This window comes from Python bivittatus, unplaced genomic scaffold (assembly GCF_059951505.1).
Source record: "Python bivittatus isolate LINGU-HERP-01145 unplaced genomic scaffold, Pbiv_v1 ctg000500_np1212, whole genome shotgun sequence".
Classification (NCBI taxonomy): Eukaryota; Metazoa; Chordata; class Lepidosauria; order Squamata; family Pythonidae; genus Python; species Python bivittatus.
The window spans coordinates 1,097,432-1,122,061 of record NW_028277079.1 but is presented as its reverse complement, the minus strand read 5'-3'; the positions used below and the strand labels follow the sequence as shown (position 1 = coordinate 1,122,061).

At 55.7% G+C, this 24,630-nt stretch overlaps 1 protein-coding gene across 1 annotated transcript in view; it reads left to right on the top strand.

Annotated features, from left to right (window-relative positions):
- The first annotated feature begins 566 nt into the window (after positions 1–566).
- The window catches only part of NRTN (neurturin), a 36,743-nt gene continuing 12,679 nt past the window's right edge, over positions 567–24,630 (top strand). The window contains exon 1 of the mRNA XM_088147281.1: positions 567–1,263. The gene's annotated coding sequence lies outside the window, so the exon portion shown is untranslated. The remainder of the gene's footprint in view (positions 1,264–24,630) is intronic.

The window sequence follows — 24,630 nt, the reverse complement described above, 5'->3', positions numbered from 1 at the left end:
CCACTTGTCGGGGGACCCTCGGTGGCCTCTCTCCCGACCACCGTCAATGCCCCGGAGCTGCTGGGCTGGGCTGCCCCTTCGGCTCCCCTCCCTTCCTTCTGGACGAGGGCAGCTTCCTAGAGGGCAGAGACCTGCAACGTAGCCGGGTCGGAGGATGCGGTCCCAGAACCGCCAGGCGGAAGGGGCGCCAGAGGCCATCCAGTCCAGCCCTGCTCAGCACAGGGGGCCCGACGGGGTCGAGTCCGGCCTTCGCTTGGCGCCGCGCTCTCGGGCTCCCGCTCCTCCGACCGCTCGGAGGCTTTCCCAGACTTCCCGGGGAGCCGCTCTTCCCCCCTCCCCGGCTACACTGGCGGGTCGGCGGGGGGCCACAAAGGGCCAGGGCGACCGCCAGGCGGGCGGGGGGGCGTCCGGGGCATGCCGCGGGTCGGAGGTCCAGGCGGAGGCTCCCGCCCGCCCGCCCCGCTCGGGCTCCCGGAGCCGCCGCAGCCTCCGCTCGGGCGAAACCCGACACCCGCAGCCCAGCGGCGGGGGGCGGGGGAGGGGCCTGCGGCCACCCCACCCGCCGCATCTCGGCTGGCGGCTGACACTTCTCCGCGCCCTGGCCGCCGCCGCCGCCGCCGCCGCCGCCTGGAGGGCGCGATCCCGACCGGCGCAGGGGTCCCGCCGCCACCGCCGCCGCCGCCGCCGCGAGCTCGCGCCTGCCCTCCTGCGCCCCGCGCCCTGCCGGGCCGGGGGCGCGGCGCGGGCAGCCTGCCGAGGGGCGATCCGGAGCGCCTCCCTCGCGCGCCCGCTCGAGCATCGCTGCACCGGCGGGCCGGGAGAGGCGGGCCGGCGCTGGAGCGGCGGAGGGCGCCGGGCGAAGGAGCCCCGCGGGCCGGCGCCGGAGTCCCCCGCGCCCGGGGCCCGGAGCCTTCCGGACGCAGCCCCCGCGCAGCCCGGAGCGCCTGGCCGCCTCGCCGCGCGGGGCCCCAGGATGAGTCCAGGGCGCCGGGCCGGCTTGGATTCCGCGCGGCGACGGCGGCGGCGGCGGCGGCCGGGAGCCGGGACCGGGTCCCCCGGGGGGGCCATCTGAAGGCGGCCCGCGTGCCGGCGCCATGACGCCCCCCGTCCGCGGGCCCCCGCGCGCCTGGGCGTGAGCCTGGCTGCTGGCGCGCCGCTCGGGAGGCGGCTTTTGCGCGCTCGGGGTCCGCCCGCCGCACCCTCCTCGCCCGGGCGGAGGGGCGCGCTGCGCAGGAGCCCGGGGGAGAGCGACGGGCCGGCGAGGTAAGGCGCGTCTCTTGCTCCCGGGGCCGGGGGAGCGGGAGGCGGCCGGGGCAGGTGGGGGGAAGCGGCGGATGCGGAGGGGCTTGCGGGTCCGGGCGGGGCGGAGCGGGGCGGGGCGCCCCTCCTGGCTGGGCCCCGGCTCCCCAGGGGCCTCGTCTGCGCGCCCGGAACATCTGGAGCCGGTGCCTTGGGCGTGCCACCTCCCGTTGCCCAAGCTGGGCAGAAACAGCCCGGTGGCTTTTTAAAAAAGGGTTCTGGAGCCCCGAAAACGCCTCCCCAAAAGGCATTTCCAGGACAGGCGAAACATGTGGTTGCGTTCACACAACATGCTACTGTAATTTCAGATCCTTTAAAAGTGGATTAATTACTTTTGGCTGCTGGGCCCTGCCTTTGGACCCATCCAGGCGTTGGGCGGTCCAGTATTGTGCCAACCCAGGCGTGGGGTGAATTTATTTATGAGGAAGTTGTCTGAACGCAGCCTGCCAGTTGCTGCCTGGGACCTCTTGGCCTCCGGGTGCGGATTGGGCCCCTCTTGGGCATGTGGGGGTGCATCTCCAAGCGCTTATGCCCTCCCCAGCCTAACAGATGAGGAAATGCTTGGGAATTCTTCCCTTCTTTGATTCTGACAACTTGGGGAAGGGGCCGCACCTCCCCTCCTGGCTGGGCCAGGTGCTTCCAGATGAGTCCCTCTTATACAACTGCCTCTGGTGCGAGATGTTGCAGAAGGTCCAAAAAAGGTTTTACGGATGGCCCAAATCTTATTTTGTATTTTCCCGCTTTGTCTCCAGCGTCTTTTCTTTCCTAGAAAATTGGGGTGGGGGGGAGGCAGACTAGCGCAGCCCCTTTTGATCAGGGGTGCTCCTTCTGAGAAAGGGAATGATTGCTGTGCTGCGAATAGCCAACTTTCATCTCAGATTTCTGTGCTGTCCAGACTTGGCTGGAAAATCTGTTCCAGCAGATCCCTGCTGCAAATTCCTCTGGAATTTAAATTAATTAACTAATGAATTAGAATCCCATATTTCTGATATCCAGGGTAGCTACCAGAGAAAACTTGCAAGAGCAGGAATGACATTGCCCACATATTTTAGCAAGATTAAACACACATGCGTACAGAACCGCAGGCACAAGAGAGTCAGCGTTAGGCTCATGTTTTTGTGTTAGAGGTTCGGGGCAGAGGGAAGAAGGCATTTACCTCCAGAAATCATCAGGGTCGTCCACTCAGTCCTTTTGAGCCTGTTTTCCCTTTGTTCCCTGGAATGATGCGCCTTTCCCTTAAAATCGCGCTGCTGGCTATTTACAACGAAGTTGTGGTTACAAAGAGGGAAAAAAATGTTTTGGTTTTGGAAATCTGCTTTCTTTAAACAGTGTCTGTTATATAATGCTACGTCTCTGGAACTTGCAACTCTTGTTCAGTGCTGGTTTGCTAGAAAGGCAGGGGTAGGATTTGGGGGCATTTGAGTTTATTACTATCTATTTCTGTGGCAGCTGCCCGATGGTGCTGCATGAAGTAGGGGATTGAAGGGAGGCGGGATGTACGGGGGCAGCAGACTTCGCCCTGTGGCCACGCAGGATCTTCTCGCCCCGGACCAGTTCAGGAGAACCTCAGTTGCAGGTGGATCTCTTAAGGCCCCTCGCTCCAGATGGATCAGGGGGAGGTCATTCGGGTGCACAAAATCCATGCCAAACTCTGAATCCTTACCCCATGAGAGTCGGCGGTTGGTATCTGCTGGTGCCCGGCCAGCAAAGTCTTCTTATTCTACTTTGCAGCTAAGCTCAAGTGCTTGAAAAACAAAGTTATTAAATTGTTTAGAGTTTTGTCTCTGATGGAGGGGGAAAAGCCATCGAAGAAATATTTCAGCTGGTTTTGTGAATCAGAGGATTCTCCCTTTCAAGGCCCTCTCCCTCTCCCTCTGTCTGCCTGATGGATGGGGCTTCGGCTGTAAATATCGCCAGCTGCTTACTCCTCCGTGGAGTCACTGTCGGGCACCGCCGGTGCGTGTGTCATATAAACTTTTACTGCATTATAGTTTCAAGTGCCTTGCAGAAAGGTGGCGGACTCTTGCCAAGCAAAGAGCTTCGCTAGAAGGAGGGGGTCTGTTCTGCATGCCTCCCTCCCCCTGCTCCCCCACGCAGGGCTTGGTTGCCCGTTCCCGCCGGACGGGTCAGTTCTGCGCCGTGAGGGAACCGAGGGGAAAGGAAGTTGGAAGAGGAGGCATCTGACCGAGTGGCGCTGATCCGGCCTTGCCCCCTCGCATCACTTAGGCGTGGAGGTCGGTCTCTGCCCCAGAAACGCTGAGGTCAACCTGTTGCCCGTGTGAAGCAGGGTTCCTGGAGAGCCCCTCTCTCTGCTCCAGGGACCAGAGAGGCAGGCGACTCTTCTGGAGATGGACAGCTCGGGAATCACCAAATCGTGGCGTGGCTGGTCCTGCAGATGCTCTGCTTGGGCCCATCCGCTCCAGCCCGTTGGGCCAGCGGCAGGGGATTAAGGGAGTTGTAGTCCAAAGCCTGGCCCTGTGGTGAAGGTTCGGAGCAGGGCCCTCCCCTCCTCACTGCCATGAGAACGGAGGCGCCTGCGCACACCCCGCCATTGAATCACACCAGGCTGGTGGGCCTGGCCACGGATGACTTCAGTGCCGAGAAAAGCGGCCGGAGTCCGTTATGCCAATTGGGGGAAATGTGCTCAACTCCCGGCTTTGCATAATTCTGGCTCTGCTCATTGCGCGCCAGAGCTCAGTGTACAGCGGAGCCCTCCTCCCCGTTGTGGGAGATCTCAAGTTAATTACCCTGGCTTCTGGATGGGCTTCTGGGCCTCTTTCTCGCGGTTGTCGCTGCGCATTGTTTGAAAGACAGCAAGGAAGTTTGCAAGGCGGTGAAGTTCTTAAATCTGCTCTTAGCTGGGCTTGTCTCCTGGGGACCTCAGGGCACATCCTGGGCTCTTCTCGGCCACGGGGCAGCAGCGGCTTTGGAGATTTCTTCCTTGCCCGCCCCCCTGGATTCCCTGGTGCTCTCCCATCCAAGGCCTGTCCAGGTCTAACTCCTCCGCTTAGCTTTCCGGAGACAGCCGAGTCGGCTGGGCACGCCACCTGTTCGGCCAAAAGCCAGCGCCTCCGACTGGGGGTTGGTTCAGATCCGTAAATGGGGGCACGAAATCCATCCTCCGTGTCCAGGCCTCACCCTGGGGACCAAGCAGCCACGTTCTCTCCTAGATGACCGCCGGGCCCCTTTTTCAGCTTTGGTGTCTTCAGCGAAACCTGGCCTTAGCTCCTCATCTGCCATATTTTTCTATAAAGTTTTATAAACGTGGGAAGTGCTTCTCGCCCCCCCTTCTTTGTTCAGATGAGCAGGTCTGGCTCCCTCGCCAGTCAGGGCCTCCTTCTTTTTCCACCCCCCTCCCTGAAAAACTGGCAAAAAAGAAGCAAAGGTTTTGCCAACGGCTGCATTAACTGGTCAGAGAAAATCTTGGCAGTTTGGTTCGTCCCAGCTTGGATTTTATGTCTGTGCTGGCCGGGGGAGAGCTTATATGGGTGGGCCCATCAGGTTGATTTAGGGTGCGCTGCATAGCGGAACCCAGAAAACAGATTAATTTAGGGATCAGGTGGGATGGGAGGTGTGAAACCCAGGAAACTGGTCTGCTAATCCAGAAGAGCCCATTAGAGGTTCTGCGGAGTCTGCTCTAGATGGTGCTTTATACGCTAAAGCAGTGGTCCTCCCTGAGAACCTTTCAAGGGGCCCCGGCGCCACATACATAAATAAATAAATAAATAAATAAATAAATATTTTAAGATTTCTCGGTTTTAATTTCTAGTACAGTAAATATGGATAGATAAAACCCATATACTGTAAACCAAAGCTCTTTGGGGGCCTCGATTATTTTTAAGAATGCAAAGGGGTCCTGAGACCAAAGTGTCTGAAAATTGCTGCTCTAAAACAGTGTTTCCCAAGTTTAAGATGCGTGGACTTCAAGTCCCAGAATTCCCCAGCCAGCCATGCTGGCTGGGGAATTCTGGGAGTTGAAGTCCACGCATCTTAAACTTGGGAAACACTGCTCTAAAGTATGTAGGTATACCTTAACTTACTTTCTAAGCAATGTAGTTACTCAGGGGTTATTAGTGGGAGTGCTTGCCCCCCGTGGCTTCTGCCCACCCCACCAGATCCAGCAGGGAGGGCGTGTCCTGGATCCCTCCCATCAAACAACGTTGCTTGTGGGACCCCGAAGTCGTGCCTTCCTTGTGGCGGACCCTGCCCTGTGCCGCAGCGCCCCTCCAGAGATCGAGAGGCCCCGAAGCGGTTAGCTTTTGGCCAGGCTCTGAAGACCTCCTGGCATTTGGGCCAGGAGACTGGGCAGACCGTGCGGTGGGTGTGTTCCTGCTGATTATTGCTTTTACCTCGAGCGTCTTGGGTCATTGCAGGCAGTGGTGGTTCTCCTCCTTGTGCTGCTGTGGGATGGGCAGGAAAATAAATATTCAGCCCCGGCATGCAGCCTTCGCCTTGTCGGCTTCGCCCACACCTGGCCAACTCTGGCCTGGGTTCGGCCACCCGGTGATTTGGTTGGCTGGATTTTCTCCAGGTTCATCCCCACGACCAACGCCCCGATGTGGGCGAGGCCGAGGGGGGCCAACTGGCTGAGCCCTCTGGTGGGTTTCCAAGGCTGGGGGGCCTTGCAACTGGCTCTCCCCAGCTTTTAGACCAAGACCTTCGCCCTGTGGGGCAAATTGCTCTAGTTCTGGCATCAGTCTATGGATGAAAAAAAAAATCCCCCCGTAATTGTCATGCAGCTGTCTTTAAATCTCAGCGTGCATATGGTTGCAATATCCACATTTTTCTGCCTCGGTGAATGTTTGCCATCTCTCAGCTGAGAATAGGAGGGCAGCATGCTAAGAATTCAGATGCAAAGAAGAACGGGCCAGAGCTGCAGTTTAGCCCAGAAATTGCAAAGGAAGGGCCCTTCCCTCTGATGTGGTGAGGGGGGAGTCCCAAACCTCAGTGGAATCTCTTTCCTGTCCTGTTAAGAAAGGGTGGCGGGGGGGGGGTAACTTCCACTATTCCAGAAAGAAAGCTCTTCCTTTGGGGAGGGTATCCTTAATGCATTGTTTCTCAACCTAGGGAACTTTAAGATGTGTGGACTTCAACTCCCAGAATTCCCCAGCCAGCCATGCTGGCTGGGGAATTCTGGGAGTTGAAGTCCACACATCTTAAAGGGGCCAAGGCTGCAGGTGGGGCTATACAGGAGCCTCGGTGTGCCTTGCTGTTAAGAAAGCTGATTCCACCACGAAGCCGCGGTGCATCACTGACCACCAGGCTGAGCTGCTGGAGCACTGCCTGCGTTTTGACACCGCTCTTGCCCCCCGAGGCAGGCACCCTCAGGAAGACGTTCTTGGGGCTCCCCAACCTCCCTCTGCCCAGTTCAAACCATACTGGCTCCCCAGTCCAGCCCAGCGCCCTTTTTCTAACGCGCAGCCAACCAGAGATTCTGGAGAGCTTGAGCGAATAAGTGGCACACTGTCGTCAGAGGCAGACTGCTCTTGAACATGCAGGTTCTGGGTGCCTCGAAGTGGTGGAAGGGCCTTTCCTTCGCAGCTTTAAAAACATCAGCCAGTGTCCACGTGCGTGTGCCTTCGAGTCAGTTTTGGATTCCCGGTGGCTGCCTGGACTAGTCCCTGCAGTTTTCTTGGCAACATTTTTCGGAAGCGGTTTGCTTCCTTCCTAGGGCTGAGAGAGAAGGATCGGCCCAGGGTCACCCAGCCGGCTTCGTGCCTAAGGCAGGACTCGAACTCGCGGTGTCCCACTTTCTAGCCTGGTGCCTTAGCCTCTCCACCAAACAGGCTCTCTCCTATAATGGGACCGAGACTTAAATTAAAATATTCTTATTTATGGGCTTGACACATTCTGCTAAGCCACAAAGAAGCCACAATTGGATGGGTTCTTACAGCGTGCTAAGCATCAGCCGCGGCTGGGTGGACCAGCTCATTAAGCCCAAGCCAGCCACTCCTACGACGGCTTAGCAGGTTGTGCAGACCGGCTTTTGCTGCAGCAGAGGGTTTCTGGGTTCTCTGTGGTGCCGGTTTGGCCCCCTTTGCCTCCTCTCCTGCTCTGGGCCAGCCGACCGTGGGGCAACCTTGTGCTGGCCATCTGATGCACCGCAGATCGGGTGATGCCCCACCGGGGCTGGGCCGGGGGGAGTTGCAGAAGAACATCTGGAAGCAGCCTTTCCATGTTCGCTCGACAGATGTTTGAAACATTCAAGGGCCCTGTCTTTTTTTAACCGCCTCTGTTTTGTTTGCCTCTTTATTGCTGTGAAACCAGCCATGTTTATAACAGGCCGGCAATGTGATTGGCACTGGTGGTGCTTCAAAAGTGATGGGACGGTGTGAAGGGCCGGCAGAAGCAGAAAGAGGCAGGCGAGTGGGAGGCGAGAAGTCCTACGGCCACCTTTGCCATCTTCACAAAGCCGTAGAATCCCAGGGTTGGGGAGGACCTGAGGTCTTCTAGTCCAACCGCCTGCTAGTTAGTTCGGATGGGCTGGAAATCTGATTTTCCTTATGTGTGTAACTGGTAATTGAACAATGGCTAAATAAACAAAGGAACTTTTAAGCTGTTTCTTACTTAGGTGAGTGGTACATGTGGAACATGAGCAATAGCTGGAGAGGGGAGAGTGGTCTACAGACCACATAAAGGGGAATGAATGAGAGGTATACATCAGTCAACCCTGGGGCTGAAAGGGGCCTGGGGAGGTCCTCTAGTCCAGCCCCTGCTCAGGCCAGGTGTCCTCTGACCATTGCAGACAAAGGGCTGTCTGGCCTTTCCTTGAGACTCTCCGTGATGCCAGGCGGGAGGCTGGTCCACCGCTTCCCGCCTCTCACGGCCAGACAGTCCTCCTCCTTTTGAGACGGGGTCTCCTCTGCAGAGCTCCCCTCGCCAGCCCTTGTCTTCCTTCGGGGGCTCTGGAGAAGAACCCCCCTCCTCTCCCCAGGAGATCCCTCCATGGACTGGAAGGCCGTTTTCTGGTGGCCTCTTTCGCCCTCCCTTCTTTGGGCTGAACGGATCAAGTCGCCTCCGAGCCCCTTGCCATGTGGTAGGTGTGATAAGCAAGGGAGCTGGCCTTGATGGAGGGAGGCGGGGGCTTTGGCCTCGGCAGTGATGGAGCCCCCACAAGCCCAGCTTCTGCATCCTTCTGTCAAGGTCGGCTGCCTTACTCACTACACCAGAAGGCTGCTGGACAGGGAGGGACAGGAACAGAGCTTGAGAAAAGGCGGGTCTCTACGATGACCCCACAAATAATCACGTCGGACTCGGTTTTTAACCAGCTGACGTTGATTCCTCTGTTGAAATTCTAGAGCTGTAGAATTTCTGCCTAAAGCACCATCAATCCGCTGTGAGCTCGCTAATTCCCCCCAAAGAAAGTCCCCAATTTCCCATCGTCCTGGTTCTGAGTAAGCCACAGATTGCGGCAAAAACCTTGGAAGCTCTTTTTTCTGGGCGCAGCCAGATAGCTTAGCTGTGTTTCCGCAAGGTGCCAGCCCCGAGGACTTCTCCAATCCTAGCTGGAAGTGCCGGATGTCCGTGGTCCCTGGCATTGCCTCAGGGCAGAGCATTAGGCTCGGCTCAGCTTGAAGGCGCAGCCCCTGCACTTCCGAAGGTCTCACGGTGGGGCTGAGAAAGGTGCCAGCCAAGGGAGAGGCGATTCGGCTGTTCTGCTCTGCTCTGTTGCTTTGAGCTGGACAGCCCGTAACCCTGGCCTGGCGCCCCTGTTTGCCTGCAGAAAGTGCCCGGTTCTATTTTTGGCATTTCCAGGCAGGAGGGTTGGGGAGGCCTGAGAGCCCCGTTCAGCACGGTGGACTCTGTTGAATCCCACGGACCCACCGGTTAATTCGGACAAAGGACGTTGGCAGTCAAGGAAAGCCCTGAATTTGGCGGGGGAGCTTTGCTCCTGCCAGGGCCCAGCAGGACGGCCACTCTCCGGCCCCATCTGCAGATCTGGGCGGGTGTGACAGGGTCTTCAGCCGTGGGGTGCGTGTGTGAGAGAGAGAGAGAGAGAGAGCGAGAAAGATGCAGCAGATCTGGAGCAGGTGCCGTGAGCATCCGGGCCAGACTGCCAGCTCAGGTTTGTAAAAAATCTGGAGGCGCGCCAGGGGTCAGAAAATTTTGCAGCTCGCGCCTCGGGATGGCCCTGAAGGTTGAGGCATCTCTGGCGTTTGCACGGCGCAGGATGGGGAGTTTTGTCCACAAGTTGCAAAATGCTCGGAGGCCGTTGAGGAGCCGCTGTTCCTGGAAAGGACTGAGCTCCCTTCGTAGGCTGAGCTCAAGTGGGGGCTGGACCCCCACCTGCTGTGACTGCTCAGGGCAGGGATTGGCGCGGGGAAGTAAGAATCCGAAAGGCCCCTTCGGCTCGAGGGCAACGGAATCCATCTGTTCCGGTGTCTCTCGGTTTCCCAGTTTTGCAAAAATGTCAGATTTAGTTTGTTGGATCTGAGAGGAAGTTTACAGTAAACATTTTGTGCATTTCTGGGCATTCAGCCCCTAACGTACATTCTTCGCGGTTTTCCCTTATATAGTGTGGTTTTGTGCATTTCTTTCGCAAATGGATGCATTTTATGCAGTTTCTTCTATCGGTTACCCATCTATCTTTCTATCATCTGTCGTGTGAACTGCATGGTGGCACTTGGAGGAAGCAGCAGGAAATGAGAATAACCCACTTTCTGCTCACCTATTGGATGGAAAAGGCCAAAGCAGAGACGTTTCAGACGTTTGCTAAATGCGCGACTCCTGTCCGTCAGAACAGCTGTTGCTCGGCCAGAGGGGACAAGATCTGGCGGGCTCTGGATGGCTGTTCTGCTTCAGTGGCCCCTTGCTGCTGCATCCTCCTCTGGGCAGGGGGCTGTGTTGAAGCTGTCCTCCCTCCCTCCCTCCCTCCCTCCCTCCCTCCTTCCTTTCCTCCACCTCCTCCTCCATCTCCCCCTCCCTCCCTCACTCCCTCCCTCCTTCCTTCCTCCCTCCCTCCCTCCTTCCTTCCTTCCTTTCCTCCTCCTCCTCCTCCATCTCCCCCTCCCTCCCTCCTTCCCCCTCCCTCCCTCCCTCCCTCCGTCCTTCCTTCCTCTTTCCTCCTCCTCCTCCTCTATTTCCCCCTCCCTCCATCCCTCCTTCCTTCCTTCCTTCCTGTTTCCTCCTCCATCTCCTCCCTCCCTCCCTCCCTCCTTCCTTCCTCCTCCCTCCCCCTCCCTCCGTCCTTCCTTCCTCTTACCTCCTCCTCCTCTTCCTCCATCTCCCCCTCCCTCCCTCCCTCCCTCCCTCCCTCCTTCCTTCCTTCCTTCCTTTCCTCCTCCTCCTCCTCCATCTCCCCCTCCCTCCCTCCTTCCCCCTCCCTCCCTCCCTCCGTCCTTCCTTCCTCTTTCCTCCTCCTCCTCCTCCATCTCCCCTCCCTCCCTCCCTCCCTCCATCCTTCCTTCCTGTTTCCTCCTCCATCTCCCCCTCCCTCCCTCCTTCCTTCCTTCCCTCCCTCCCCCTCCCTCCCTCCGTCCTTCCTTCCTCTTTCCTCCTCCTCCTCTTCCTCCATCTCCCCCTCCCTCCCTCCCTCCCTCCCTCCTTCCTTCCTTCCCTCCCCTCCTCCCTCCCTCCCTCCGTCCTTCCTCTTTCCTCCTCCTCCTCCACCTCCTCCTCCTCAATCTCCCCCTCCCACCCACCCACCCAGCCATTTATCTGGGGTGGTCTGAGGGTTCCTGCCCTGGGCAAGGGGTTGGATTAGGGGACCTGCCAGCTCCCTTCCGATTCTAGGTCACTGAAGACGGTGGGGTTCAGATCACCCCACATTGCAAGTGTGAGGCTCGGGAGGGGGTCTGTCTTCAAATCTTTCGCTTCTCCCTTTTGGCTGCTTAGAAACAGGTTTTCAAACTTTTTCTGGACATGGAACCTGTTAGTTGAAAAAAAAAAATAAACTCAGCTCAGAGGAGAAGCTCCAGTGATAGAAAATTGGCTGTGTTTGAAGTCTTTTTTCTCTTTAATCTCTCACAGAACCCCACCGAGTTCTGCAAAATCCAGTTTGAGAAACTGATTTAGATCAAAGGGCGGTTTTGAGAACAATGTTGGGAGGAAAAGGCAATTCTTCTGGGCAGCGCCAAGTTAATTGTGAGATGCCCACGTGGCATCAGGAGCTGGTGTGGGAAGTCAGAGGCTATTCATACAATTCCTGGGGTCTGGGGGGGAATATTAGTGGCTGGAGGGCTGACAGACCCCTGCCCAGAAACCCCAACAAAGGGCTGCTTGCCAGATGATGCAGACAATATGGCCAATTTAGATATGAAGCAGGCTCTGTTTGAATCTGTTATTTATTGAGAATCTTGAGGACTAGAGCCTTATTTTATTTTAGAAGGGACATAACACAGTGGCAAAATTATTGCTTTCCAGGTTTGAAAGTTAGCCCAATCCATACAACAATGTTTCTCAACCTTGGCAATTTGAAGATGTGTGGACTTCAACTCCCAGAATTCCCCAGCCAGCATGGGTGGCTGGGGAATTCTGGGAGTTGGAGTCCACACATCTTCAAGTTGCCAAGGTTGAGAAACACTGCCCTACAGGATGGGTTGGGAAACCACAACTCCCAGCAGCCACAGCCAGCCTGGCCAACCATAAGGGATGCTGGGGGTGTGGGTTCGTTAATGGGTGGAGGGCCCACAGGATCTCCAAATCTGAATTTCTTTTATTTTATTCCCCACCTTTATATGACCACTCATAAATATAAGTTCTCTGGCAAAATAGAGGACAGAATGGCACATGTATGATGCAGTGTTTAAACTATGACAAACAGAAAGACATTTATTTTTTCTATCGAGAGGGGGAAAAAGGCCGTGTATCGTTTGAAATGCAAGTTATTTAAAGCTGGGTGGAAGACGAAGGTGCTGGAAAGACGATCAAAGGCAGATTTCACTCCGCTGGGTACACAGGCCAAGGTCTTTGAAGAGGACTTGGAGCCAGTTTCAAAAAAAAAAAAAAGATTTTCCCCAAGTTGTTCATGACTTTGGAAGTTAAAATGGGGGCTTGCAATTGGGCCAGAAGCGGAGTGGGGAGCATGGCAGATAATAGAGGCTGACTGGAATGGAAAGGCCCAGGGCTGTGGGTCATCCCCCCCGAAGCATCTCACGGACCCTTAGACACGAATGCATTTATTCTCATATAAGGTTTCCCAGCGCTCAGAAAAAAGCCTGGCTGAGAATAACCACACGGAAGAGCAAATGTGTTAAACTCCAGCACAGGACTCTGGGGGTATGTATGTTTAAAATTGAATTGATTGATTAGGTGCCACTAAGTCGGTGTTGACTCTTAGCGACCACATAGAGAGGTTTTCTCCGGGAGGATCAGTCCCCACCCTGGCCCTTCAGGCCTTCCGAGGGTGGGTGCTCCCGTCGCCCCTGTCATGGAGCCCACCCCTGGCTGCTGGTCCTCCTCTTCTCCTCTTCGCTTCCACCTTTTCCAGCATTATGGACTTCTCAGAGGGAGATCGGTTTCTGCATTGATTGACCGATTATATGCCCTCAAGTCATTTTCAACTCCTAGTGACCACATAGGTAGATTTTCTCCAGGAGGGTCAGTCCCCACCCTGGACTTTCAAGTCCTCCCAACGGTGCCCCGCCAGCACTGTAACATCGTCCCTCCCGCTGGCTGCTGGTCGTCCTCTTCTCCTCTTTCCTTCCACCTTCCCCAGCCTCAGAGCCTCCTCCGGAGAGGAGAGTGGCTGCGTCTTCGCATCGAGTGCCCGAAGTAGGACCATCTGAGCCTGGTCATCGGTGCCTCGGGGCTGATTGCTTGAGGACCCACCGGTTTGTTTTCTTGGCTCTCCTCGGTCTTCTCCACATCTTCTCCAACACCAAAGTTCAAAAGCGTCAGTCTATAAACTACGAATATTGACAACTGATGAGCATGGCTAATCAGCCCTTCCAAAAGCAGTTCTAGCTGTCCACCTGGCGACCTGATTTTGGCCCCAGTACAATTTTCTTGCCTGGGAACCATCTGGCCTACCTTAGCCTGTAGTGAGCAGGCCTCTTAGACTCCGAACGCCATCATCCCCAGCCACCCTGGCTAGGGGTGATGAGAGTCAAAGCCCATCGTAGGGACCCAGCTGGAGGGAGGCATCAGAGGATGGCCCTGTCCTGCTTTTATGCTGTTGTGGGGGGAGGAATTTGGCAACAAGTCTTCAGGGGTTGCATTGCACATGTTGCCTTGAGTTTGAGGCATCCACCGGAGGAGGTCAAGAAAGTCAAGATGGTGGCTGCGATGGGATGATTTTACATCAGTAAAGAAAGGGTGGGGCTTTGATCTGGCTGCTGTGGCCACCATCTTGACTTTCTTGACCCCCCCTTGTGGATCCCCTTGTGCTGGTTCGCATTGTCTGTTCTTGGGTGCAGTTTGGTCAGATCAGCGGGGGAGGGGGAGTCTTGATTACAGGGAGTCCCCAATTTATGACCGACTTCCGTTCCCAAGGTCTGTCCTTAAGTTGAATTTGTACGTAAGCCGGAACAGGATGATTGCATAATACACTGTACAAGTAGCATTGTGCAGTGAACTTGAACCATTGTGTATTGAACCTGAACCACTGTGTATTTAACTCGAATTTTGCTAACTCGAATTTAGCTCGAATTTTGCTCGAATTTTAACTCGAATTTTGTATAAAAACAGTCCCGGGGGGTGGGCGCTGGGTATCCATGCAGACAACCAGCAGCTGAGAAAGAAAGGGAGGCAGGTGGAAGGAAGCGCCAGAGGCCCCCCTGCCCCCTTGGCAAGAACGTGGCAGACCCGCCACGCTCCTGTTGGGGCAGACATCTCCTGGGACAGTGCCGTTGTGCTTCGTGCCGTGTTGTTCTTGGCTGCGGCTCTGCAAAGCCTCCCCAGCTATTTATTACTGGTTCTTGTCAGCTCTTGACCTGCCCCGATAAATAAAGGAAGCCGTTTGCAACAGCTTCCCTGTCTGTCTGAACCAGTGTTTCTCAACCTTGGCGGCTTGAAGATGGGTGGACTTCAACTCCCAGAATTCCCCAGCCAGCAAAGCTGCCTGGGGAATTCTGGGAGTTGAAGTCCACCCATCTTCAAGCTGCCAAGGTTGAGAAACACTGGTCTGAACCCTTTTTTCCTTGCTTGCCCTTGGAGATGATGATGATGATGATGATGATGATGATGATGATGATGATGATATTATTATTATTATTATTATTATTATTATTATTATTATTATTATTAAAATTTGTATGCCGCCCATCTCCCCCAGAGGCGGCTGACAATTAAAATCACAATTAAAATTTCTTCGGTTGAGAGAGAAGAAACTTATTAAAAAAAAATCAGAATGGTATTCCTCCCTCCATTTAGCTGAATTATTCAAAGGTGGGGGGAATTGAAGAGAAGGGGTTAAATATTCTGTTTCTGTCGTTTTTTCCCCACCGTGGATCTGTGTCTTTAAAAAGAGAATGGCTCAGTTCAAGCGGGTCTCTCCTAGGAGAACTATACAAAGGTTATTTTAGTTTGTATAAAGAGGAAGGATTTTTTCCCCTTCCGCCTCTTTATTGATCGGTTTGTAGTTGGTTCGTTTAGGGATCCAGGGCTTATCACCCACCCCAATCCCACAGACTCGGGGTGGCGTGCAGCCGGCCCCCACCGTAATGGTGGAGAAGTAAATCAGAACGGTTTTCAAAACAAAAAGCCATCATCGCGAAAGGCAAAGATAAACTGCCGTCAGCCGGCCGGGACCAGAAGCGCATTGAAATAAAACAGTTTTAACCTGTTTCTGGAGTTGCTGCAAGGTGGGGGCCGCAGTACATCTGGGGGGAGGCTCAGCCCTGCCCTGCAGACACAGGCTTAATGTTGGCTTGTGCGGTGCACTTTCCAAACTCTGCGTAAGCAATACTGTGGCGTCCTGCCATCCGGCCCAGGCGGGGATGGAGTTCAAATCCTTCCTCGGGCACAAACTTTGCCGGCACCTGGTTGGCCCCCAGGGATGAAAAAGCCGCTCCGATCCAAGTCTGGGGATGTTCTCAGGTTCTCCCGTCCTGTCGTGCTGGTGGTTGTGAGGACAGCGCCAACCGGAGAGCCTGCCTGGAGATCCAGCGAGACCCAGAGGGGGCACGGAAGTCAAGCATCTCAGTGGTCCCAGCCCGGTTGACGTGGGGCTCGGGCTGACGGTTTGGGGTTCCGAGTTGGCAGGGTCTCCAGAGGCGTCTGGCAAGACTGCCCGGGGTGCGCACAGTGTCCCCTCCCACTCTGAGGAAGAGATCGTGTGGCTGCCTGGGGGTGCGCGGAGTTTGGCCCCATGGTCCGGTACGCTCGGGTACCCCACAACCTCTGAGCCACCTGGGTCCCAGTGGCTCTCCCGGTGCAGTTCAAGGCACTGGTTGTCACCCCTCAGGCCCTACCTGGTTTACAGGCATCAGGCCCTACCTGTCGCCCACGCAGTCTGCCCCTCCCAGACACTCCAGTAGGGTGGGCAACTTCCCAGAAGCCATGCCACCTCACGGACGCAGGTGTCAGGCCAGGAGGAAGAGGGGATGAATCAGCCCTGATCGCATGGTATGATTGTCTGGTTTTCAACGAGAATTGTTCTCCTTCTGCGGCTGGTGGCCAGCCGCCCCAGTCACTGTGCTCGAGTTGGGCAGCCATACAGATCCCACCAATCAATAAAGAAAGAAAGTGTGTGGCCCCCGGGAAACAGCCTTTGGCTCCTGAGCTGCGGTGGGGCAGCCCCGAGAGCCACAGCCGGGGCTGTGCCAGGTGGATTCCAGCGGTGCTGCTCGGCTTGTGTAAGCTTGGCAGGGGGCCCCGGTTTAGGCCTGTGTTGGCAAGCCTCACCTGGCACCTTTCTTTGGCACCACCGGTGTGCCCAGGAGCCTGCCAGGAGATAATGGATGGTGCTAATGAAGATGAACCCTCACCCTTTTAACGTCATCATCAATGTCCTGGAAGGAGAGTAAACAGAAAGGAATTTCCTGGCAAGGCTGCCTTGGAAGATGGGCGGCCTCCAGGCAGTGCCAGCTGGAAAGCACCGTTCGAGGCTCTCCTGCGCCTGCCAGAGGGGCAGCAGAACAAGGTGCTGCTTTTGCCTCCCGTCCCTCCTTGCCAGCCCCTGGCAGAGGACCCACCCCTTCTCGTTAATGTCCCAGGGTCCTTGCAGGGCACCAGAAGATTAAAATGCGGAATGGATCCAAACTCCAGGCCACCTCTTCCAGGACTTTGTCCTGCCCCCCGGCCCCCCAGTGCAGAAGCGCCCCCACCCTGAGCAGCAGCTCCCACATCTGGTCATGGGTGAGGCTTAGTGTGGCGCAGAATGGGGACGGCGTCTAAAGCCCTCCTGAGCTGGCGCAGATGTCCTGGATCAGGTGGCCCTAAATGCCTGAGGTTGAAATTCCCAGGATGCCCAAAGGCCAGGTGAGCTGGGCATTCTGGGAGCTGTGGTCCCAGCCCCCTTGCGGGGCAGCCGTTGGGCACATAGCTAAAGGGAGCTTGACTTTATCTTCGATCTCACAGAGACACATCGCACCCAGAGCTGCATCCGGGAAGGGCGTCTTTCACTCCACCATCCCGGGGGCTGTGGGAGTCCACACCCCTCCGCTGGGTCATGCGCATCTTGCTGGTGATGCTGGCCTGGAGGGAGCTGCGCTTGTTTGCTGGGTTTCGGCAGCCTGGCAGCCGGCAGCCCTCGGGAAACCCTCCGGCCTCCCATTATACGGGCCACAACCGTGTCCGGCTCCTTTCTGCCTGTGCGAGAGGAGCCCAACCATTCTGTTTGTCGGGTCTGCAAAGAGGAGAGGGTTCGGCTTTGTTTCCCTTGGAATCTGCTCCTGCATGAGGGTAAACCCCCCTCCAGTTGCACAACTCTGCAAGGGTGTGTCTTGGGCACTTGGATGAGGCTCTGCTTTGCCTCCTTGGACCACTATCCCAACCGGGTGACTTCCAGCGGTTTCCTCTGCATCTCCAGGGTTCCCCTCTAAGGCAACCCAGAGTTCTCACTCGAGGCGCCGATGACCAGGCTCAGTTGTCCCACCTCGGGCACATGATGCGCAGGCCCAGCTCTCCTCTCCGGAGGAGGCTCTGATGCTGGGAAAGGCGGAAGGAAAGAGGAGAAGAGGATGCCCAGCAGCCAAGGGGAGGGACTCAGTTACAGGGGTGACGGGACCACCCTCAGAAGGCCTGGAAGACCAGGATGGGGGGCGATCCTCATGGAGAAAATCTATTTAGGTGGTTGCTAGGAGTCAACACTGACTTGATAGCATCAATCAATTGATGAATCAATCCTCTAATGCATCTGGTGGGGGTCTTTGGACAGCTATTTTGGGCTGGGTTAGCCATGCTAAGACAAGACAATAGGTAAATCCAGCGGTCCACCTGCAGCTGTATTGCCACTGCCTTCTTCCAGGGTGGTTTTTCAGCTTTCTGGACTATTCTCCAGCCCTGGGATTTCCTGGTGGTCTCCCATCCAAGAACTCACCTGGTCTGACCATGCTTAGCTTTCTTTGAGTTCAGTGAGGCCTCCTAGTTGCTGCCCCGGCTCTGATAGGGTGGCCGGCCACTTCTTCAAAGCCACGAGGATGGGAAACGATCTTGTTAATGGGATTCCCTTTTAGGCTGCAGGCATGGAGCATGGGCAGAGTCCCAGCAGTGTCTCCAGGCGGGGGCTAAAAAAAGATGCTTCTGTGAAGCGGTCGAGCGCGAGGATGCTGTTGAGGAGGTCGGGTGAGCCATGGATGGACCAAGTCGGTTTGAAAGCTAATTCCCCCCCAAGCACTGAGGACTGGAGTCCTCCGTCTTCCCTGCGGCGGCGGCAGGAGCTCAAGGGAGCGGGTGCCGAGAGCAGGGGGCGCCTTCCTGGCATCTGCAGGGACAGCTGGCGAAACCCTGGGTGGGGAAAGCTGAAAATCTGCAGCTCACAGGGTGGATAATTTGACATCCCAAAGCAGGGCTCCAGTTTTCATTTAGGCTTTGTGGGTTAGAGATCTATCCTAATTTCTTGCAAGAGGACAAGGTGGGTTCCGTAGGGTTCTCTGTTCATGTTATGCCCCCAACAACAACCCTACGAGGTAGGTTGGGCAGAGAGAGAGTAAGTGACTCCTCCAGTACCACTCGGTGAGTTTCCATCCTATTCGAAACAGCCTCCCCCCCCCGCCCACCAGGACAATGGGCAGGGTAGGGGTGAGAGGGAAGGGGTTCTAGACTTGGCCCCTGGAATCTCCCCGTGGGGGTTGAAAATGGCTTTTTTTCTGAAACTTTGATGGGCTTCAGCCAGCCTGAGAAGACCAGCTTGTGGAGGTGTTGGATCACCACTCCCAGAATCCCCTTCAGCGTGACAGTCCATGGGGCAAGTGCCAGAGGTCGCCTGAGTGACGTGGCCAAACCGATTGATTAAGGATTCGGCATCTCGTGGTGTTTCTGGAGCTGCTGGGAGCAGGGGGCACCTGGAGGTGCCTCGCCGGCGTCCCTGGGGGCCCTTCCGTGCCGTTTGAGGACTGGGGAGAGACCGATACTGTCCCCGCCCTTCTGAGGCGCTCTGACCATTTCCAAACCAGGTTTGCACACTTGTTCTGGGCTCCTCCGAAGCAAAACGCTCAGAAGCCTGAGGCGTTTGCAGGCCTCCCCCTCTGCTTGTGCCGTCCGCAGTGCAAATGGTGCTCCGGCCCAGGTCGGGCTCCGTTTGCAGAAATGAAGCTGCAGGGTGGGTCTCTGTAAATATTTGGCCTGTGAGCCGCTTGTCTCCCCCCACGGTCATGCTGCTTCCACATGCAGCGAGATGAGATGAGAAAATGCAGCAACCCCCCCCCCCCCGCTTTGAGATGCAGAAACAGCTGCTTCCAGGAGTCCCTTCTGGGGGCTTCCTGTCCTGTTCCCACCCTCTGGACATGCAGCTCAGCCTTCCCCAGCCTGGTGGTGCTTCCAGATGCCCATCATCTGAGCCTGCCACACTGCCCTCATCTCGGGGGGGGGGAGATGATGGAGGGGTCTGGAGGGACACCTGATTGGAAACGCCGGAGCTAAAGGCCCCCCAGGCTTCAATTGTGCCTGCTGTAATTTCCAGCCGGTGGGAACTGCCGCCCCAAACCGTTTTTCTCCTCGTTCGTCCATTTCCCTTGGTGGCCCTCCCCTCCCCCTGGAATGTCAGCCCCCCCCCCCGCTGTAGCTCTGCTTCGCCAACCTTGCAATGGATCCTCCCCTCCACTGCCCTCCCCTCCCCTCCCCACCCCACCCCTGGTTGTCTTGTTTCTTTCCTAATGGACTTTATTCTGCAATTGCAAAACTGACTTCATATCGGCACTTTTTGCTGCGTCTGCTTGATTTGGCCCCCCGGGGTTGGTAATCTTTTATTTTTATCCCTGACCATTTATAAAGTTTGGGAGGCGCGTTTGCAAGCCCCGTTTCCCGGGGCGCGAGCTTGGCTCCCTTTCCCTGGCCGGCAGAGCTGGTGAGGGGTTTCCCCCAGAGGAGGATGCGAAGCCCGGGGGTCTCCTCCTCTGTCAGTGAAAGTGGAGTTGCGGGGAAGGGGAGTCGGGTGGGCGGGCTGAGCCCGGCCAACGTCACCGGAGGACTCTGGCCAGCGGAGCAGGAGCATCCCGAGCCTCCCTCCGGTTGTGCTTCGGCCTGGATGGAGGTACATGAAACGGAGGGGCGAAAGGAATCTGTTGTTAATCATCTTCCAGCGCAGGCAGGAGACACCCACAAGTCCTTTCTCTCGGCACACAGCCAGTAATTAATGGAAAAGAGGCATGGCGAGGGGATAAGACGCGGAGATCAACGCCCCCCCCCCTTTCCTCGCTGAGAAAAACTTACTCGGTTGCGTCCCTGCCAGCTTGTCCAAGTTTGTCATGTACAGCTGGTTTGAGGACAGTCTCAGAGAGATTTTGAAGGGCCTGAATATGGAGGATAAAGGCAATTTTTGTCTTCATTTGGAATGGCGAGATCCGCAAGGGCTTTGCTTGGCCGCAGCAGAGAAACGGGTCAAGAGGCTGTCAACTGGAAATGGCTCTTCTGGCGGTTTTGGGGCCGGGCCCGTTGCTGGATTGACCTGGGGATCCTGAGACTCAGCCTGGGGTCTTCTGCGTCCAGACCACACGCCAAGGAGTGAAGCTAAACCAAGGTGCTGGTTCCAAGGAAGGGTCTGATTCAGAAAAGAAGCCCCTTCTCCCAAGGCAATTTTGGAGCAGCGATATTCCAGAAAGGCCAGAGTAGGAGTCTGGTAGCTGGCTTCAGATAGAACAAGAGCAAATCGTGTCTCGGAGTGTCAAACGCAAAATAAGTGGCTCTAGTTCCAGGAAAGCAGATTCGGACTGCACGTTAGAGCCAAACCTCCCAAATACAACCGCAGCTTGACGATGGAGCCGGGGCCCCAGAGAGGCTCTGGGTTCCCCTCCAGCAGAGGCTGGACCACCATACGTCTGGGATGTTTTTATTGGGATCCCTGCATGGGACACGGGGTTGGACTAGATGGTCTCCGGAGACCCTCTCTAGGAACCTGAGTTCTTCCAGCAAGCAGGGCTTGCAGATGGAACAGGCTAGAAAAGTCAGATCCTTGAGAGGGACGCCGGAGGATGGGTGCTGTTTTTATGTAAATTTCATTTGCGCCTGAAAGCAGGGTGCCAGGGGCAATGAGATGGTCCTCCTGAAAGTTTGGAGGTTTCCTAGTTAGGTCCATCACTTTACCTACAAGAATTGTAAAAGAAATAAATCCCCCTTTTTCTTCCAGAATACGCTGCCTTTCACAACTTGCTCTTGCACCATCTCCCTGAACTTGTTCGCATGAATAATTCAGCAGCCGATAATTTAACTTAACTCCATCTACAAATTCATCCGAGTCCAATTTTGTCCTTTAACAAACATCAGCATTTACAGGGCTTGGGTGCAAAAGCTGGATAACACCAACCAGGAAAAGAAGTTATGGTGGATTTCCAGAAAGAGTCCACGGGAGACTTGGAGATTTGGATGTCCAGACAGATTTGGATTCAGACAGACCCCCAACTGGTTCGGTGGTCTGAGTCCGTATCTGCCCTTGGCCCACTTTTTTTGAAGCACATTGCTCAAAACTGAGGGGCAAAGGTACGTGAGGACGGTAATCTTTTCTTTTAAAAGCCTCTTGCTTCCATTTCTCCTCCTGCCGCTAAGCAGACCCCCTAAACGACAAGGCAGCCCAGAGAGAAACTTGGGAGAAGCGCAAGCCAGAGCAGAGACGTGTGTGATGCAAAATCCCCGGGGGATTCGGACGTGGGAAAGTTGGATGTCTCGTCCACCTCAGGTGTGTCGTGGGCAGGCACGGGGCAGGAAGAGGGTGTGTGGGGTGTGTGGAGGGCACCCTGATGGAAGCTGCCTCCTTTGGGGTACCCTCTTCCCACCAAAGCCACAAAGGGGGGGGCAGGAGGGGTCTTGGCGACGCGCCTTTCGCGAGAACCGCCAAGAGAATCTCACCAACTTCTGGCCAGCTGATGGGAGATCAATCACCGTTTCTCTGTGCCTTGAATCATCTCTGTTTGGCCAAGATAAACTCCGGAATGCGGGCCTTGCTCACTCCCGCCGTCTTCAACGGGACGGAACGTGTCTCTTCCAGCTTGGCCCCCAAATACAAGCTTGTTGACGGGGCCAGGATCTGCCGCCAGATTATCCGTCATCCAAACAACCGGGGCTTTCTTTAGGTTCGTTTTTGCTGGATGGGATTCAGAGCCGTCCCGGGGGGGAAAACAATAACAATAACCAGGACAAAAAAGGAGTGTGCGTCTTCTAACTTGGACAAAGGCGCGAGTGTCTGTTCTGGCTGCGCGCTCAAACAGAAGGCAAGCGCGAGACAAGCCGGGGCCTGGGGCGGACGGCCGCTCCTCCCGTAAACCCAGAGTTGCCCTGCAGGATCAGGTTGCCGGCCCATCAACCATTTCTGCTGTGGGCCACCCTAGGTCTTTGGGGTGTACCCCGGCAGTTTGGCCTTCATCCCCGCTCAGCTGGACTACTGCACTGCGCTCAGCGTGGGGCTGCCCTTGAAGGAGCTCCCAGGGGACGTCCTCCAGTCCCCGGATGGTCTTTGTCGCTCTCCTCTGCGCCTCCCTCACCTGGGAGCTTCCTTTTGGAAGTGAGACCCCCGGCGTTGTACTCGGGACTCCAGGGCACGTGAATTGAACAGACAGGTGAATGAGCAAGGTCGGCTGCTTCGAGGCGTCCCGGACAGATCCAGGGTGTCTTCTTGGCGGCCTTCGTGCTTCTGAGATGTGCTTTGGAGGTCCCCGTCTGTCTCCTGGGCATAACCTCCCAGTGCTTCTCAACCTTGGCGGCTTGAAGATGGGTGGACTTCAACTCCCAGAATTCCCCAGCCAGCCATGCTGGCTGGGGAATTCTGGGAGTTGAAGTCCACCCATCTTCAAGCCGCCAAGGTTGAGAAACACTGCTCTAAAGGATCTACTGTTTTCCTTGCTTGGAAATGCTGTCATAGCTGGACGTGGGGAACAGACAGTCCTGTGCAGTCACTTCGTTAATGTTTAAAACAAGGAATTGGATTAACTTTTATTAAATAACCTTAAAATGCTTTGTCGGGAGGTTCCCTTCATATTACAATACGTCTGTCAGCTCCGGGTCCTTGCCTTCCCTGCAAGTAAATCAATACTTATCAACCTGTCACAGGTGGGGAGTTTCCCAGGGCTTCAACCGCCCCTGCTTGCCACCAGTCTCCCAGTTCTCTCTCTTCATCCCCCCTCCTTTTCCAGAAGATTAACTGGAAGGAGTTGCCCTCCTGCCAATCGCCACACATCCCAGGGTTGTGATTTCCCTGTGGCCTTCCATCCCACCCTCAACCCAGCCTCATTCTGCTTCGCTTCCCAGACCAGGTGAGGTCGGTCGAGTCCTGGCACTTGGGTGGTGATACATATAGAGCGTGGATTTTGGCCAAGGGGGAACCATCTGGTCTTTTGGTGCCCAGGGAGGCACTTCTCTCAGTCCCAGGGTCCGTGGGCGCCCAGGGCCAGTGGGCGCCGGATCTCCCAGGGCCAATTTGCTGACCTCCCCCGTCCAGGAACGTACGATGAGGAACGTAGACCCGGCCGCAGCTTGAAGGCCGAGCCATCAAAAGCAAATCAGGGCTGGGTTCAAGGGAAAGGATGAGCTGATTGCGTGTCTGGGAACGCCTTTCCAGCTGTCCGGTTCCGGAGCCCAACCGGGGCAGCGCGGCCCTCGTCCCTGGAGGGAGAGGTCACGAAGAAGCTTTGGGGGTTGCAGTGATGATGGCATCTAGGCTGGGAGGGGGCACGCTTTTGCATAGAAAGAGCACGCCCCTGTTTCATGGGCCTCGTTCTGCGACAGGAACGGGAGGGAGGTCTGTTCGATGTGCAGTGTTCAGAAAGCGCTCTGATCCTGTTCCTTGCGCCTCGACCGGCCCGTTCCTCCCTCTGTCTCTCTGTCTCTCTCTCTCTCGTGAGGCTGTTCACCTCGCGGGTTGCAAAGAAGGCTGCCTGCAGGCGAGCGCATGATACGAGGAGAAGCTTCCGCTAGAGATGAGAGAACGATGATGTGCCAGATGCAGAGAGGAAGATGATGCATGAGAATAAATGCATACTTTTAAATTCAGAGTCGGAGGGTGGAAATTGAACAGGACGGGGCTTGTGTTTAAATACTTGGGAAAGGGGCTGGATGAGATGAATTCATGTCTTCGTGACGCGAATGCCGATGCTGTCCCCCCCCTTCACTCCGGCGTCTCCAAGTATTCTTGAGAATCTTCGCAGGGGTTTGGTGGTGCCCACAGGAACAACTGTTTTTACTTACACGCTGGAGAGAAAAAGTGGGGGGGGAGCAAGGAGGCCTGCTCTGCTTTTCTATCAGAGATCCTGTCCCTCCCCCTCATTTTGCAAAATTTCTTCAAGCTTTCTAACCCAGGCCTTTTCCTAAACATCTTGACAATGTCTCTTTAACAGACAGATGGGTACGGGGGGGGGGCGGTATAATTGGAAAAACAGATCTGTCATCACTTCTCCTCTGCTGCCAGACTGAACTTGCTGTTTGAAATGTCCTTCCTTGAGGTTTTTTGGGTTTAAATAAAAATGAAAGGTTAGATAGGAGAACTTTCTTGGTTGTTATATCCTACCTTATTATACAGGTAGACCTTGCTTACCAACCGCCTCATTTAGTGACTGCTCAAAGGTACGACAGCACTGAAAAAGTAACTTTATGTCCAGTCCTCGCACTTACGATCATTGCAGCATCCCACAGTCACGTAATCCCATTTGCATGCTTCCCAACCAGTTTGTGACAAGCAGAGTCAACAGAGAAGCCAGTAGTAAAATTGCAAGTCGTGGTCATACGATGTCTCACTTAGTGACCACAGTGCTTAGTGATGGAGTTGCTGGTTCTGACTGTGGTTGCTAAGCACGGACAGAGAATACTAGA